This window comes from Trichosurus vulpecula, chromosome 8 (genome assembly GCF_011100635.1).
Source record: "Trichosurus vulpecula isolate mTriVul1 chromosome 8, mTriVul1.pri, whole genome shotgun sequence".
Classification (NCBI taxonomy): Eukaryota; Metazoa; Chordata; class Mammalia; order Diprotodontia; family Phalangeridae; genus Trichosurus; species Trichosurus vulpecula.
In genome coordinates, this window is record NC_050580.1 from 149,684,729 (window position 1) to 149,697,875 (window position 13,147).

The following is a 13,147-nucleotide window of genomic DNA, read 5'->3' on the forward strand; positions in this document are numbered from 1 at the left end:
TACATAAACAGATGTCCTTTCAGTTGTGTGTGACTCTTTATGACCCCAGTTGAAGTTTTCTTGGCAAAGATACTGGTGGGGTTTGCCATTTCCTTCTCCAGCTCATTTTACAGATAAGGAAATTGAGGCAAACAGGGTGAAGTGACTTGCCCAGGGTCACGCAACTAGTAAGTGCCTGAGGTCAGATTTGACTCAGGTCTTCCTGACTGCAGCTCTGGTGCTCTATCCAATGAGCCACCTAATTGCCCAAACTAGTCATTCTTTTATCCAGTTGTTATCTTATACAGAGATGTTTCTTCTAGAAAATAACTTAGGTTGGGGGCGGAGCCAAGATGGTGGCTGGAAAGCAGCGGCTTGCCTAAAGCTCTCCCCCAGGACCCTCCAAACACCTATTAAAATGGCTCTGAACAAATTCTATAACTGCAGAACCCACGAAATAGCAGAGGGAAGCAGGGCTCCAGCCCAGGACAGCCTGGATGGTTTCTGGGTAAGGTCTATCCCACCATGCTGGGAGTGGAACAGGGCAGAACCCAGCATGAGCCTCACTGGACCAACCAGACCTGGGAGCTGGGTGGAACAGGCCCTAGTGACCTGAATCAGTGAGCTGTGGCAGTTACCAGACTTCTAACCCACAAACACTAAAGACAACAGAGGTTAGTGGGAAAAACTATGGGGACAGAGTGAAAGGAGTTCGCAGTTCAGCCACCACTGTGGGGACAGTGGATGTGGTGCAGCTCTGAGGACAGAATTATAGCTGCAGTTGCTTCTGGCCCCAGGCCCACCTGGTGGGAGGAATTAAGTGGAGGATCAGAGTAGGAGTGCAGAGCCTGCTTAGATCTGAGTCATGGTCTGGGTTGGTGGTTCTTGGGGGAGGAGGAGCACTGGTGTGGCAGAGCTTGCTGTGTAGAAATAGCTCTGAAAACAACAGCACAGCCCCTCAAGCTTGGGACAAAGTACTCTCTACTCTACAAGCAGTCATACCCCAATGAAAAACTCAAGGGTCAAGTAGTTGGCTGGGAACATGGCCAGGCAGCGAAAATGGACTCAGATTCAGACCCAGACTTTGGAATCTTTCTTTGGTGACAAAGAAGACCAAAACATACAGCCAGAAGAAGTCAACAAAGTTAAAGAGCCTACGTCAAAAGCCTCCAAGAAAAACATGAACTGGTCTCAGGCTATGGAAGAGCTCAAAAAGGATTTGGAAAAGCAAGTTAAAGAAGTAGAGGAAAAATTGGGAAGAGAAATGAGAATGATCTGAGAAAACCATGAAAAACAAAAACTAAATGAGACCCAAAAAATACTGAAGAAGAAACACCTTAAAAAATAGACTAACTCAAATGGCAAAAGAGCTCCAAAAAGCTAATGAGGAGAAGAATGCCTTGAAAGGTGGAATTAGCCAAATGAAAAAGGAGGTCCAAAAGACCACTGAAGAAAATACTACTTTAAAAATTAGATTGGAGCAAGTGGAAGCTAGTGACTTGATGAAAAATCAAGATATTCTAAAACAGGAGGAATGAAGAAAAATGGAAGACAATGTGAAATATCTCATTGGAAAAACCACTGACCTGGAAAATAGATCCAGGAGAGAGAATTTAAAAATTATTGGACTACCTGAAAGCCATGATCAAAAAAAGAGCCTAAATATCATCTTTCAAGAAATTATCAAGGAGAACTGCCCTGATATTCTAGAGCCGCAGGGCAAAATAGAAATTTAAAGAATCCACCGATCACCTCCTGAAAAAGATCCCCAAAAGAAAACTCCTAGGAATATTGTTGCCAAATTCCAGAGCTCCCAGATCAAGGAGAAAATACTGCAAGCAGCCAGAAAGAAACGATTTGAGTATTGTGGAAACACAATCCAAATAACACAAGATCTAGCAGCTTCTACATTAAGGGATCGAAGGTCTTGGAATATGATATTCTGGAGGTCAATTGAGCTAGGATTAAAACCAAGAATCACCTACCCAGCAAAACTGAGTATCATGCTCCAAAACAAAATATGGATTTTCAGTAAAATAGAGGACTTTCAAGCTTTCTCAGTGAAAAGACCAGAGCTGAATAGAAAATTTGACTTTCAAACACAAGAATCAAGAGAAGCATGAAAAGGTAAACAAGAAAGAGAAATCATAAGGGACTTACTAAAGTTGAACTGGCTTGTTTACATTCCTACATGGATAGATGATGTGTATAATTCATGAGACCTCAGTATTAGGGTAGCTGAAGGGAATATACATACATACATACATACATATATATATATATATATATATATATATATATATATATATATATAGAGAGAGAGAGAGAGAGAGAGAGAGAGAGAGATACACGGAGGGCACAGGGTGAGTTGAATATGAAGGGATGATATCTAAAAAAATCAAATTAAGGGATGAGAGAGGAATATGTTGAGAGAGGGAGAAAGGGAGAGATAGAATGGGGTAAATTATCTTGCATAAAAGTGGCAAGAAAAAGCCCTTCTATAGGAAGGGAAGAGGGAGCAGGTGAGGGTGAATGAGTGAATCTTGCACTCATTGGATTTGACCTGAGGAGGGAATAACATACATACTCAATTGGGTATCTTACCCCACAGGAAAGAAGGAGGAAGGAGATAAAAAAGGGGGGGGCGATAGAAGGGAGGGCAGATGGGGGAAGAGGTAATCAGAAGCAAACACTTTTGAAAAGGGACGGGGTCAAGGGAGAAAATTGAATAAAGGGCGATAGGATAGGAAGGAACAAAATATAGTTAGTCTTTCACAACATGAGTATTGTGGAAGGGTTTTGCATAATGATGCACATGTGGCCTATGTTGAATCGCTTGCCTTCTTAGGGAGAGTGGGTGGGGAGGGAAGAGGAGAGAGAATTTGGAACTCAAAGTTTTAAAAGCAGATGTTCAAAAAAAAAGTTTTTGCATGCCACTAGGAAATAAGATATACAGGCAATAGGGCATAGAAATCTATCTTGCCCTACAAGAAAGTAAGGGAAAAGGGGATGGGGAGGAGTGGGGTGACAGAAGGGAGGGCTGACTGGGGAATGGGGCAATTAGAATATATGCCATCTTGGAGTGGGAGGGAGGGTAGAAATGGGGAGAAAATTTGTAATTCAAACGCTTGTGGAAATCAATGTTGAAAATGAAAAACATTAATTAGTTAATTAATTAAAAAAAAAAGAAAATAACTTAGGTTGCCTTATCTGCATATGAGGAATGGACTTGAACAATGGGTTTATAAGACATATTCTTGACCAATTCAATTTTTTGTTGGAAGTAGTGTTTTACATCATGTGGAAATGACCCAATTAGGTTTTTGCCAATATGCTGTCATAAATATTCGAATAATTTTGCATACTTAAACAGATCTGTGATCCCATAGTTGTGGGTATTCCTTCCAAGACACACATCACAACCCATCTTTCCATCCTCCAACCCCAAACTCCATAGGTACTTGACATATACAACATTACTTCTTAGCTAGGAAGTAACACACTGACTGTTGGGAAATAGTTCCACTTTGGGAGAATTCCTATAGGTAGAGAAAATTGATTCCAGGAGAGAAGGATGACCTATGTAAATACAGGGAGGGGGGAGAAGGCAGAACAAAATCAGCAAATGAGATCTTTACATTCATCAAATTGTTTTCTAATTTGAATACAAACTATTAAATAGGCTTCCCTGCTGGGAAAAGAATTTGCTGATCCATCTTAGCAGGAATGGTTCTCAGCACAAATTATAAAAGCCATAAGTTGGCTTTTTAATATAAATCAACTTTCAGTAAGAGTGGGCAGCCTCAGCTAGTTTTCCAAGGCCTGGCTCACCTTTATTTAATGGTATCAGCTTTGGATTTGATTCTTCTGCAAATGAGGGGACTGAGGTGGTAGTAGAGAAAACAGCCTTCCCCCAAAGCTTGTTTCTGTATCTTTTTTCTGCCCATTCATCTGTATGGTCAAAGGAGAGAGGTTTCTGGTTTAGAGACTGAGGAATACCAACACTGTACCCTGCAACTATTTTATAATAATTAGGCAAATAACCATTGTTTGTTTTATAGTCTAGATTGAAGAGATGAAAATTTGGAAAGTATATGTTGAACAATTGCGATAAATTAGGGTAAAGTCTCTGACCTAGGAGACCAATCCCAAAATTGGGATGAATCATGGAAAGAAAAGATCAAGCCTAAGGGCATTATCTAGTTTGGATAACTCTGCTCTTCGTTCTAAAGATCTTGGCACCTGGGACAGGGAATTTCTTGCCAGGAGAAGGGAGATCTTAGATTTCAGACTGAGGGCAAAACAACAAAACAAGGGAGGCATCTGCTTTTTCTAAAAGAGAGCTGAAAGGACACAACAATACCTTAGTTGGGAATTTCAGCTGAACCAGAAGCTGGACATGGCAGAGACTCCAGAGGAGCAATGCCAGGCAGCAGTCAACAAAGCAGCACCCCACAGGGGATTACTATGAGATCAGTGGGGAGCAGGTTATTCAGCAGAGCCTATGAAGGTTCAACAATCAGAGGGATGAATTGCTTTTTGTCTTGGCCATACCTTCACCCTGGAGCCTCGGTCACTTGTGTTCCCTCTGTGTATGCCTCTACCTGTGTGTGCCTAGTCATAAGTGTTCCTGATGTGTGTCCCTCTCCACTCGTGTCCTTTATGTGTACCCATTCTTCCAGCTGATGTCATATGCATTTGTTGGAAAGTATGCCCCAGTTTTATGGATGATATATCTTATCGTTATTTTTTTTTTACCATGCCATTTCATCAACTGCCTTTGCTTTGAGTTAATTGTATCGTCTGGCTGACTATTACACGTAAACACATTGGCAGGGCTTCAGGATATAGATGTTGACCTACAGAGTATCTTGACCCTAGGGTAGCCATTCACTAAAGTACACGTTCTGTGACTTGGGGAAGTACTCTAGATTTTATATTTGTTTAACCTAAATGCTGAGCTTCTAAAGAGGCATGGAATTCAGATTTCAAAAAAGCTAACATGAAGTGATCATTAGACTAATGTACAACCGATTATGACTATAGCCAGCGCTATGCCAGAAGTAGATGATAGCATCTACTAAACTTCCCTGATAGTGCTTGTCTTACTGCCTAAATAATCTATAGCATTTGTTCCTAATTGTGTTTGCTGAGCTAATGCATAGAAATTATTATATGGGGCAAAAAGTTTGAGATACGGATCCCGTCAAGAGGCTTATATTCCAGGCAGGGAGACAAGACAAAGACACATAAAATAAATAGACAATTTTATGCAAAATAATATACGATCAGGTGATAAATTGTGTGGTCCATAATATAATTCTCGGGGAGTTCAGAGATGAGGGAGCTCCATGAGGATTAGAATAATGGAAGAGCACCTGATTTTGTTGAAACTCAAGGAAATATTTTAATCTTACCTTACTTTTTGATCAACTGAATTTGATCATCTTAACCTGTCAGCATTCAATGAAAAAAAGTCCTTGGAGATCATTTCTCATTTTAATTCAACCCTTTCTCATCTTTGTCTTCTGGCTTCCCTGGCATCCTTCAGATCCCAGCTACAATCCCTACCTTCTGCAAGAAGCCTTTCCTGAATCCCCTTAATGCTCATGACTTCTGTCTGTTAGTTATCTACAATTTATCCTGTATATATCTCATTTGTATATAGTTGTTTGCATGTTGTCTCCCCCATTTGTTTATGAGTTCCTGGAAGTGGTGGTGGGAGACTTTTCCCCCCTTTTTTTGTATCTCCAGCTCTTAGCACAGTGACTGATACACAGTAGATGCTTACTAAATGCTTATTGACTTGATAAGACTCAGCAGGAATTTTTGAGTAAGCTGTTATATTCAAGGCACTTCACTAGATTCTGGGGATACAAAGACACAGGGGAATTATTCTCTGTCCTCAAGTAGTTTACTTTCTAAGGATGGTGGATATACCATTTACATGGATAAGTATAGGTACATGATAATATGGGAGGGGGTAGAAAGAAGGGAATTCAGGAGGAAGCAGTGTGAAACAGAAGACAGAACATTGGCCTTAAAGTTCGAAAACCTGGGTTCAAATCCTGCCTCTGACTCTCACTACTCTTAACCTTGGGCAAATCAGTCCGTCAACAAATATTTATTAAGTGCCTACTGTTTTCTGGGTACTGTGCTAAGCACCAAGGATACAAAGAAAGGCAAACGACAGTCCCTGATCTCCAGGACTTCATAATCAAGGGGAGACAATATACAAACGATTATGTTCAAACAATCTCTCTCTCTCTCTCATATATATATGTATATATGTACATATATTATATGATATATATGATAAATAGGAAACATCAACAAAAGGTCAGCACTAGAATTAAAGAGAGATTGAAACAGGCTTCCTGTAAAAGGTAAGATTTAAGCTAGGACTTAAGGGAAGCTAAAGAAACCAGGAGGAGGAGATAAATAGGGAAAGTATTCCAGGCATGGGGAGAGATGGAATGTCTAGTTCAAAGAACAGCAAGGAACGTGGTGTCCCTGGAGCAAAGAGTATATGAGAGAGTGTAAAGTGTAAGAAATCTGGCAGGATGGAGGGGAAGGGGTATGTATGAGGGTAGATTATCATGAGCTTTAAAAGCTAAACAGAGGATTTTACATTTGATTCTGGAGGTAATAGGGAGCCACTGAAAGTGGCTGGGTGAGACATGGTCAGAATTTCGCTTTAGGAAAATTACTTTGGCAGTTGAATTGAGGCTGGACTGGAGTGGAGAGAGATTTGTGACAGGCAGACCAACCAGCAGGCTATTGCAATAGTCCATAGTAAGGAGATAAAGGCCTGCAAGTAAACTAACCTCAGTTTCCCTAAATGTAAAGCAAGAGGACTAGACTGGCTGACTTCCAGTTCTAGATTTGTGGTCCTATTACAAATAGGCAGTGGTATCCAAGATGACCTTGGAAACTAGCTAAGGATTTCAAGAGGAGGAGATGAGGGACTTTGTGAGTAAAACCTGAGATGGGACATAGAATGCTCATTTCAGGAAATAGCAAAAAGCTCAGTTTGCCTGAGTCGTAGTGTATAAAGGGGAGCAATGTAAAATAATTCTAGCAAAGTAGGCTGGATCCAGATCAGGGAAGGCTTTAAGATACCAAAATGAGGAGTTTGTCCTGCCTTTCTCCCATACTTCATAAGCATGGCATTCCCTCTTTTTCCCAGACTCCTTTGCACATAAAATAGACTACTTCCTATAATTTATTTCTCTAGTTAGGGGCAGCTAGGTGGTGCAGTGCATAGAATGCTGAGTGTGAAGTCAGGAAGAATTGAGTTCAAATCTAGCCTGAGACACTTAGCTCTGTGATTCTGGGAAAGTAATTTAACCCTGTATGCTTCTAACCCTGTTTGCCTCAGTTTCCTCATCTGTAAAATGAGCTGGAGAAGGAAATGGCAAACCACGCTTTGCCAAGAAAACCCACGAAGAGGGGGTCACGAAGAGCTGGACATGACTGAAAAAACCCAAGTGAACGATAACACCAACATCCTTCTAGTAGAAGGCAAGCTACTTGAGAGCAGAGACTTGTGTTCCTGGTGCCTAGAACACTAAGGAGATCCTTATTAAATGCTTGTTGAATTAAAGTGGATTACTAACTCTAGTAGATTTCAGTCATTTCCCTGCCTTGAGGGTGAAACATGCATGAGTGAGTAAAGTCTTAACCTGATGACAAATCAGAAGTTTTAATTAAGCAACCCTTCTTGGTTAAGTATTGATAGTACTTGGAGAGAGTGGATCTTAGGTAGCAGGGCTAAATGAAGGCAAACTGGAGTCATATACTGCTAGAACCTCCTATCACATTCATTCTCTCTCTCTCTCTCTCTCTCTCTCTCTCTCCCCCCCCCCATCTCTATGTGTCTCTGTCTCTGTGTCTCTCTGTCTCTCTGTTTCTGTCTCTGTAAAAAAAAGCTTACTGTGTTACAGGGTCAGATTTTTTTATTTACTCTTAGTTTGAAATAAGTGAAACAGATACTCTTGGGATTGTGTAACCATATCTGGTGACAGGAATTTACCTTAAAGGGATTTCAGAGGTCAGCTTGTTACAGAGTTCAATCACCTCTAAGTTGTTCAAGGGAAACTCCAGAAGTGGGTGTGTTACTATTAAGAGAGCTCCCCTTCTGGGTTGGGGCTTTATAAGACTATAGTCATCACTCCAGTTAAGGTGCATCTGCCTCCCTCAGGGACTGCTCAATCAAGGGAACTGGAGGGTGATTAGGAGAGAAAAAAGAAAGAGAATTATGCTGCTTTGAAGAATCAGTTAGTCTTCTAGAACGGGGGCAATCAAGGTGAGTTCTTTGTTGATTTTACACTTCCCGGGAGTTCAGGGATGTCAAGAGAGGCAGTGGGAATAGTGAATAGGGGTCTGGACTTGGAGTCAGAAGCAAGTAAACTGTCTTAGTTTTTGCCACTTATTTGTGTGATCTTGGTTTCTTCATTTGGCCTTGGTTTCTTCACTTGTAAAATAACCTCTGAAATGGGCTAGCGGTGTTCTCATTTCTCTTGTAGCTCTGAATCTATGATCCAGGGAGGTCATGGCATCCTTCTGTGGGTATTATAGTAAGCTACATTAAATAATTATTATATATGAGTATATTCTCAAAATACTTTTAAAATCCAGGGATAATAATATCTTCTGCTCAGAAGGGGGGCAGCTAGATGGCACAGTGAATAGAGTGCCAGGCCTAGAGTCAGGAAGACTCATTTTCCTGAATTAAAATCTGGTCTCAAGCTATATGACCCTGGGCAAGTCACTTAGCCCTGTTTGCCTCAGTTTCCTCATTTGTCAAATGAACTGGAGAAGGAAATGGCAAACCACTCCAGTATCTCTGCCAAGAAAACCCCAAGTAGGGTCACAAAGAGTTGGACACAACTGAACAACTACTACTCAGAGGGAGCATGTAAATGTATTGATTGAAACATTTTACTTTTCAGGGACATCCAGCCGTGTGAGAAGCAGCAGTGGTATAGTACACGGGTATCAAACTCAACTAGAAATAGGGCAACTAAACCAAACATACATAACATATATCCCTGCAAGCCACATATTGACTGAGAAAACCACAAGTTAACATTACTTATGTTTTATTGTATTTTTATTTAAATATCACATTTTAATCTGGTTTGGTCAGACTCCTGAAGTGTAAAGGAGGCTCCTTGCCACCTGTTTGACACTTTTGGTGGAGTAGATATAGTGCTGAATTTGTCACCAGGAAAACCTAAATTAAAGTCCTGACTCTGACACCAACCAGCTCTGTGACTTTGAACAAGTCAACCTAATTCCTCTGAGTCTCAGACTTGTCTGCTACCCAGAAAATCATGAATCCTTAATGTACTGATGATCTAGCATTGCTTGGCTAGAAGTAAGGAGAAATTTTCCATATTGCTCTAGTCCACTAGGTAAGCAGTAAGAGTAAAGAACATAGAAAGGCTGGTCTGGGATGTGGGTAGTTTTTATGAATTTTGTGAATTTCAGTCAGAACTCCCTTTTTCATACTCCTTTGGGCACACAGCAAATCACCTCCTGTGATATATCACTTAGTTCCCTGTGGGGCAAAGTTGAAAAGAAGAAGGTGTTCTTGGGACCAGGGAATCCTTCTTCCTGAGTCTGTCCCCTAACCATTGGCTCCCCACCTAAAATTTCAGGTGTGCTTAACCATAGTCAGTCTAGGTGTGTGAGTAGTTGTTTTCTAACCATTCTGTTGTTCAGTTATTCAGTCATGTCAAATTCTTCATGACCCTGTGGACCATAGCACAGCAGGCTCTTCTATCCTCCACTATTTCAGGAAGTCTGTCCAAGCTCATGTTCCAGGACACTATCTATCCATCTCATCCTCTGCCATCCCCTTCTCCTTTTGCCTTCAATCATTCCCAACATCAGGGTCTTTTCCAATGAGTCCTTTCTTCTCAGTATGAGGCCAAAGTATTTAAGTTTCAGCTTCAGTATTTGACTTTCCAGTGAAAAACTCGAAATAATTTCTTTAAGTATGGACTGATCTGATCTCCTTGCTGTCCAAGGGACTCTCCAAAGTGTTCTTCAATACCACAATTTGTAAGCATCAATTCTTCGGTGCTCAGCTTTCCTTGTAGTCCCACTCTCACAGCCACACATACCTTTGCCTATACAGACTTTGTTGGCAAGGCGATGTCTCTCCTTTTTAGTAGGCTGTCCAGATTTACCATTTCTAACCATAGATCATGACAAATACCACACAGACTAAGGATAGACATACTAGTATCCCTTGATATTAGTGAGATAAATCTTCAAAAAATGTCTTACCCATGCTGTCTTTTTTTTTTTTTTTTGGAGGGGAAGGCAGAGCAACTGGGGCTAAGCAACTTGCCCAAGTCAGTGTCTGAGGCCAGATTCGAACTCAGGTCCTCCTGACTCCAGGGCCACCTAGCCCATCCAGTCTTATCTCTAAGTTTTATCCTTATCTTTGTGTTATCTACACTAAGTTTTTCAGCATGAGGTAAAAGGATTCAACTTTCACTTTTCTTGCTTGTGCTAAAACAGGGGGCTATGTGTTGATTTAGGATCAAACCATTAATTCCAACCAAACCACAATTGCAGTCATATTCAGTTCAACAGATGGAATTTTCTTAGGATTTCTTTGGTTTTTTTCCTTCCCTGAGTTTCTGTAAATTTACAAATAGAATGATTTTTTTTTTTGCTGTAGGAGACAGAGGTGAAACTGTTATTAAAAAACTTTTAAAGAAGAGTTATGTTCCTTTATCAAAACTTCTAGATGTTGCATAGTCATAGGGAGAGTGTTCAGAGTTAGAGATTATAATAAAAATGGGGCAATATGAACAAAGGGATGGAGCAGGGAGGACACTCCCTAGAGAAAGCATATGTAGACTGAGTCTACACAGCCCCAAGGATCCATCTCCTTGATTAAGTTGACTATTCAACTGATTTCAGTGCCATACCCAGGGTAAGTAACTGGCGCTTTGCCACAGAATACAGACATTTAGAGGGTGTAAAACGTCTTTAAAAATTATACTAAAATGTTATACAATTTAAAAAACTGTCACATTTATATATTGATAGCACATGCACACCTTCAGCAACATGGAAAAAAAAAACAATCACGGCATCTATTTAGCGAGAATAATTAAACTAGGTAGCCACCAGATGGTATTCATTATTTACTCCCATCTGTGAGTCACTAGTCGCTGATTTCCCTTCCTATCCAATTGCATTTATCTCAATTCCCTCTTGTACTATTTTCATATTATGAATTACAAAGTAGATTTGAGAGAATATTTTGTCTTGCTTTCTTTCCCTACATAGCAAAATTGTTAGCTATGGCTCTTGTTGATTGGTTGGTTAAGAGAAAGACATAGTTAAGTCAAACAGTAGATTTGACTTCTTTTTTCTTTCACCAGTGTGTTTTGGTATCAAATAGGTAGGTGTGAGGTGTTGTTGTTTGTGTGTGTGCGTGTGTGTGTGTGTGCGTGTGTGTGTGTGTGTGTGTGTGTGTGTGTGTGTGTGTGTGTGTGTGTGTATGTGTGAAATGGGAGAACAAGTGAGGCATAATTAGATCTGGAGTATACTGCAGACCTCAGAGTCAGAGTGACTGTCTCAGTCCAGCCTAGTTAGATGGATTGTTTGTCTGCTATGGCCAGGAGAAGAAATTGCCTTCCTTGGTGGAAGAAAGGGGAAATCCCAGATCTCCGGTCCCCACTCTTGTTCCCCCTTTCCCCAAAGAGAAAAAGCAGAAATCCTGGTATTGCCTCCTTAACAGGGAATAATGAACCATCCTTTTGGTGAGCCCGATTTCTCTGAGCTCTGATCTGCTGGGCATGGAGTCTATACATCTTATACATCTTCTCTGATCTCACAACAAACAAATGTCACTAGTTTCATGTAGATCATTCCCCCTTACAGCTGAGTTGTTGCAATTTGGGCTTTGATGACAGATCAATATTGCTAGCTGTGGTCATCCCTCAGCTGTGTTTCTAAGTGGAAATGTGTAAGAAGTGAGGCAGGAGACTATCAGGCTTTAAAATAGATTGTTTTTGTCACTAGGATTCAGAGTGGCTGTCCTGTAACTGGGTCCAGAGTTAAAGCCCTAGCTAAGGATTTTGGGAAACGTAGTCCAATATCTCAAAAATAAAGCATAGTCTTTCCAGCCCAGAAAGAGATAGGCATAGAATCATTCAGTCTGAACTGGACTGGCTGGGGTTTTGCTGGATGGAGAAGCTGGAGTGTCTGTGACAGATGGGGGAACAGCTGTGGCAGCTGAGTAGTGGTGGATGAAGGACACTTTGAATGGGAACTGTGATAAGCATTGAGTGATTGGGTGCTTTGGCTCAGAACTCCACTTAGTGAATGGGAATCCCCACTGAGGAATGATGAGTCTGGTCTTTCCCTAGGAAACCTAAGCATCTGGTAAATCATCTCCTTTTCTCCTTCCCCTGCTCTAAGAAAGGGAGGTGGTTTTAAATCCTAAATCTCTGTTTCTTTTTGGTAAGATGTTTCTCCTTGATTCATTTGTACTTCAAAGCTGGCTTTCCTTTTAACTATACAATCATTCTTAGTTGTCTTTATTTAAATACAGAGAGAGGGCAGCTAGGAGGCTGCAGTAGATAGTGTGCCAGGCCAGAAGTCAGGAAGACTCATCTTCTTGAGTTCAAATTTGACCTCAGAAAATTACTAGCTGTGTGACCCTGGGCAAGTTCCTTAACCCTGTTTACCTCAGTTTTCTCATCTGTAAAATGAGCTGGAGAAGGAAATAGCAAACCACTCCAGTATCTCTGCCAAGAAAACTCCAAATGGGGTCATGAAGAGCTGGACACAACTGAAAAATGACTGAACAACAACAAATAGAGAGAGAGAGAGAGAGAGAGAGAGAGAGAGAGAGAGAGAGAGAGAGAGAGAGAGAGAATAAATGGGGGGGGGGAGGAGGGCAATGGCTATTTGAACACACAGGAGGCATTAAGGAGATGTCCTCAGTTCAATCAGCTGGACATTTCATCTGGTTTAGGAGCTCAGGAACTATAATTTGGTATATTTAGAAGTTGTATAAATTTCTCTAAGGACAGTTTAAACTAGATAGTATCAGAGTTCTTGGGCTAAGGTGACAAGGTATGCCTAAGATTGTGAGTATCTGAGACAAGAATTTCCACTCAGCAGGACTGGA